The following is a 6,000-nucleotide window of genomic DNA, read 5'->3' as shown; positions in this document are numbered from 1 at the left end:
TGGATAAATATGTCAAAATAGCTAAGATTCAAGCAATAGAAGAAAATGGAAGGTTATGATACAGCATTTTATATTACAGTTGGGAGCTTTGCTATCTGATTTGACTCTGTTATTGTCATTGTTTGATAAATATGATTTTCCGATTATTAACCATCATTAATATTGGGACAATCCCTTGGAGAAGGAAATGGCAACCCGCTCCAGTATTCTTGCCTGAATAATCCCAAGGACAGTGGAGCCTGGTGGGCTACAGTCCGTGGGGTCGCAAAGAGTCAGACACGACTGAGTGACTTCACTTTTACTTTTCACTTTCAATATTACTGGCATTAATGCTGGCAATCTTTCTCAGTAAGGTTTTCTGTATTGTTTATATCCTAAATGAGTTCCAGGGCTCCAGCAGTGATTTCCACCCTGGTTTGCTTCATTCCAAAGTCTCTAAGCATAATTAATTTTAATTCATATATGAATATTCCATATAGCACTATAGGTTAGGGAAGGGAGTGGCTGACCCTTGCAAATAATTCTGGAGTATTTCAAGTCCCCAAAGACTTTAGTCTCTAATCTAGTTGGCAGTACACCCCGCTTTACTGACTGAGGACAGCTTTCCTTGTTGTTTAAATATTTGCTTATGTGTGTGCTCCCAGGGCTGGGCAGCCCAGATGAGTGCAGGTACCAGAGGAAGGATGAAGATCTGAGACTGAGACCGAGGTACAAAGGCCCTGTAGTGCTTGTGCCCATGCCTCCTTTCTGTGACCTGCTCCTCAATTCTTTCCTCATATTTCAGTCCCATCTGTCTCCATGTCCCGCTCATCATCCTTCTACTCTTCTCTGAGCAAGTTGTCCCAGCTGGTTGTCTCTTTCATGCCACCCTGCCTCTGTACCATGTTCACTGAACCTGGAACAAACCTGCAACCTCTCCTCCTTCATCTCTTACTTCCCCAAACAGCTCCCACTGTGTCTTCAAGCGTCAGATCAAGCACTGCCTACTTCATAAAGGCCTTCTTAATTATTCCCAATGGTGTTTTTCCTCTGTGTTCTTTTCCTTTGTACAGATATCCAATATTAGGATTAACCTGTTCTCATACCTGTGTCCATCATCTCCACTAGAAGTGAGAATAAGGATCCCTTCACTTTGTTGAATGAATGGGTGAGTCCTTGTTCCTCAGGCCAGCACCTCCACGATACTCTCTGTGTCGGCTGCAGGATCTCTCACATACTGGCAGATCCAATGCACAGCAGCACAGGTATAGTGCCACCCTTGTTTGGATTCCATCCCCACACATTCCTATCTACCAAATGGGCTTTCTATGCATTTTCATTGAAATCTGACTTTTCCTTGACATTGCTGATCTTCAGCAAGTTACTAGAAGAAAGCATCTCTCATGGAATAATTAAAACCACTATGAATTCATATGTTAAACTAAGTGTAAATTTATTAGTGTGTTAATTCTGCCGGTAGTATGTGCACTGAAAAAGAGAATGGGAAGCCAATAAAACATAGAAATGAACCTCTAATGGTGGCATTTCAGGAAATAAGAAAGGACAGATGGGAAGATATTTCTGGACTGGGAGCTTCTGGGTGCCCTTCACGTAGTACCACACAAGCCATTTCCTATTCCTGTACAGAAGTTTGGATCTGCTGCTACAACACTCTCTAGCTCTCCTGAGAATAATATTTCTATTTCTGTCTTTTATAAAAAGGTAGAAGCACCAGCCCTTCTGGTTGTCAGGGACCAGGAAGAAGCCCTCCTTATACAATGGCCCGAAAAAGTCAAGAACAAAGAAGTCCACCTTTTCTACATCCAATAGACACTGTAATAACACTTCCCAGTTCAGAAAGAGGCAATCAAGTTCAATGGAAACAGATCTAAAATAATTGTAACAATAGGTTACACTGATTAAGTGTTTACCCAGGTGCTATGCTAAGCCTGTTCCTTTATTCCTTACACTAACTACATAATAAATGTTGTTTTATTATCCCCATTTTACAAACAAGTAATTTGCCCACAGTCACAAAGCTGATAATTGTCTTAGTCAGCACTGGTGCTCAGAAAATTGTTAGTCAAATCCTAAACATAACTTTTTACCTTCTGGAAGGTACCCCCTGGTATTATGAAGAAGGCCCCTAATTAAACTCTTGTGTCAATATACAATCCAGCACTGCTGCTATAATTATTATGATCCTATATATGACAAGACATTTAAATTAAATTTATTTCATTCCTTTTATTTCATCTGACTGCAAAAGAGATTATAATTTCTGAATCTATTTTTTACAGAAAACAACCACTATAGAGAATATAAGTGCTTTACCATTATTTCCAATATATTTTCTATAGACATTTAGAGATATCTGAAGTATGCAAAGCACACTTTCAAAATATTTGAGGAACCAGTTTAAAGGATGCTACATGGTCCCTGACTCCAAAGAGTTTACAACCTGAAAAGTACCATTAAGACTTCAATAACATTCCAACTCTGACATGTGTCCAAACTGTGTCCAAACTGATATAAAAATACCTGAGCACTCACCATCCATTCAGAGAGCAAACAGACTATCGGATGTCAGAATCATAAAATAACTATTGTCTTCACCCTTTTACTTTTAAGCAACTGTTTCCTGAACACAGCTATAGTCACTAAGTCTGCACACTTCAGAAATTCCAGATCTTCACTAAATCTCATGGAAACATATGATGGCATATTCCTGGAGATTTCTTTTAAAGTATCACTTCCATCCATCAAATCAAAGTTCCTGTAAGTATCCTGTGTTTAAATTTTTATCAACAGGAAAGATGTGGGATCCCAACAGCAAGCAAAAATCTTACTGGCCTCGTTACTACTTTCTGCAAATATGACTCACATGTGTTTGCTAAGTTTTAATTTGACCGATGTCATTTGGTTCACACCAAGTTAATACTGGCTTCCCCACAGCTCTGATCAATTCAGTCAACCAGCTGGTTTGACTGATTTTTCCTTTGAATTTGACCTAATTGCCTCACTGTTTGGGTATCCACAGATATCTTTACACAAAGAGAAAGCAGGCTTCACGTTAACTTGCTAAATGAGGGTTATTCTTTTCTTCTGAGATCTGCCACAGATTTATTGAGTTATAAGTGACAAGAGTTACAATCATATACCCCTTCTCCTCTCTCTCATTTCAAAATGAGAATATGAATATATAAAACTCTGCAAATGCTAAATGAGAAATCAAGTAGCAATTGTGTATTTTAAGATACATCTGTATTATATAGAAAGAGGGATTTCTTCTGTTCTGAAATGCCATCAAGAGACATTATGAAGGAAAAAAAAATAGCAACCTTAAGAAATTTTAAAAATCCCCTTTTTAGTTGTACGTTTGGATCCTTTCAGATCCAATCTTTAATAAATATTTAAATGTCATTTTCTTTTTATATTGCAGTATATACTACTAGTTCTTTAAAAGTTACCAAGGATTAATTTTCTTTCAAAATAAATATTCTGTTTAACAAATCTAGGTTTCTTTACTGACATATTTTTTCAGTCAAATCAAAGCTCTGATCTTATTCAAAACTCAGAGTTTTATCCAAATTTGTTTACCTGTCTACTAATCAAAAGATTTTCAGTATCTAAAATTCCGATGATAAAAGAGAAAGAGTCATAAAATGTTCATAGAAATCGGATCAGATGGAGCATCAGCTAATCTGAGTAAATTTTTCCCTATGATTAACCAGTTCTTAATGACATTTCTTATCTTACAACAGTGACATGAAGAGGGAGCTGTAGCTCTTCTGAGACACAGTTCTGCAAGAACCAGCTTATCCACACTCTCCGATCTCGTGTCTGTTTCTCTTTCTCTCTCCCTCTCTTGCGCTGCCCCTCATTCATTCACTCTTCCATCTTTTTGCCATTGTGCCAGCTCAATTTAAATGTATCTGCTCTGTATCTGTTCAAGTGGAGATAATCCATGCAAATCAGGAGCAGTGGCTTTCAATGCCTGGTTCACAGAGAGGACTCAGCTTGAGGAGGTCACTCGTTCACAGCCGCTCCTCCCATTACATTTTTCCCCTTATTGCAGAACTGCTGTATGTATACAGTGACTGAAAGGACTCAATTTACTGCAACTGCTGCCTGGCTTTACTTACAACTTTTTTTTTTTATAAAGGAACTTACCTCCATCTGTCTTTTCAAGGTAGGAAGTCTGATTCTTCTAAAGACGTGTGTAATGCCTCCACTGTCTGCTCATTATCAAATGTCACTTGAATGCTTTATATTGTTGCTGGCATTAGGCACAAATGCTGTGATTCCAGGTGCCTCACGCTTTTGTTACTTAACTGTATAGGTACAATTGTTTAAGTGCCGAGTAATTGTAATGTTTATTTTCCCTGCAGCCAGCTTCAGTTTTACAATGCCAGAAAGAGGATAATGTCCACTCTCTAAAATAGAAATACAAATCTCTATCAAGTTTTCCCTCTTAAAATATAATCTCTTAGTATCTTTTAACTTATCATGTATTCTGGCCAATAATAGCCAAGTGTACAATTCAACCGTGCTATTTTTTTTTTTTAACCTGGAACATTCCTGCAGCATTTTATGTGAAAAAGAACTAACTGTTGAAATGTTTTTAACTAGAGCAAGAAAAGGATAGATTTTACTTTATTCTGCTGCAAAGCAGGAAACTAACTGAAGGCCTTATTGCTAACAGGCCTGTCAAATAGATTTATTTTTCACAATTTATAAATTGTTACTAGGTTATGCAGAAGTATTACAATTAGTTAGGATTCATTACTGTCATTATACATGCTTATTATTTATTGTTTTGAGATTGAAATTGCATTATAAAAAAGTTTAATGTAACAAGGCTAAAAATAAGCTTACGTTTGTATAGCATTGTTTGATATCAATTTTTAAGACTGATTTCAATAGCCATATTGTTATGTTTGGATTAAAAATGCATGTAAGAGGCTAACAAGACTTGATGATATACATGCTGATTTATGAAGGCAATTCCTGGGCTTGTATTACTTCATATGTGTTTCCTTGAAGTTGCTTGTAATGATATTTTAATCATTTCTTAGTCATTTCAATTTTAAAACATACTAAATTTCTTTGTAGACATCTCTTTCTGATTAGTACAAATATAATATTCCAGTTATAATTTAGATTTTGATAAACCCAATAAACCTTTGAAAGCAGGCTTTATTAATATTATTTTACATTTATTACCTTATTTTTCTGGCAAGGTATGACATGTGGCTATGACAAGACTATTTAATCTCTTGTATAGTATAGAATTGAATATAAATAGTAAACAAAGTTGACAGTCCTGAAAAGAAGAAAAAATGATCCTCTGGTATACTGAATAGTTCTGATGACATAAATCTTAGTTTTCATCTTCTAGGTAGGTGCTTGTAGTTAGTGGAGTTCAAGGGAAAAAATTTATTATCCACATAAAATATCTCAGTGCCAAAAATGTGCAGTTCTTTTTTCTTTTTGGTACAGAGTCTTCTATTTTAAAAATGCATTCTGATTTTTGAGTACAGTACAAGACATGAAGCCTTGTCATTGTTAGCATAAAGAAGACATCTACACAAGTATTACTGTTCAGAGGGCAATCTTTCTGTCTTTGGCATTTGTTAGGTTACTGTACATAGAATTTAACAGATAAATATGTTCTGCTTTGTGGCATTTTAGTGATCCTATTGGTATGCAGGTTACTCTGCTAAGATAGCAACAGGAAGAAAAAGATATATGTTTTATAGCAGTGGGTAATAAAAGCCCTACACAGTGAGAGAAGAGGAATATGACTTATTTCTTACACGGTAATTATAATTTCTTTAAAACTCTTTGAAATACAGAATGATAAAGTAAACTGAGGCTTCCCAAGAAGGGCTAATTGAATTTATCTATTCAAATCATGTTGTTCCGCATGAATATCGTCTTCCCAGACAGTGTCACTGGAGGATTCCATTCACATCTCCAATATTACCAGGGAGGAAAGAAAGGATCTGCGACTAACGG

Source organism: Giraffa tippelskirchi, chromosome 5 (genome assembly GCF_054371585.1).
Source record: "Giraffa tippelskirchi isolate mGirTip1 chromosome 5, T2T-mGirTip1v1.2.pri, whole genome shotgun sequence".
Classification (NCBI taxonomy): Eukaryota; Metazoa; Chordata; class Mammalia; order Artiodactyla; family Giraffidae; genus Giraffa; species Giraffa tippelskirchi.
This window is presented reverse-complemented; position numbering follows the sequence as displayed.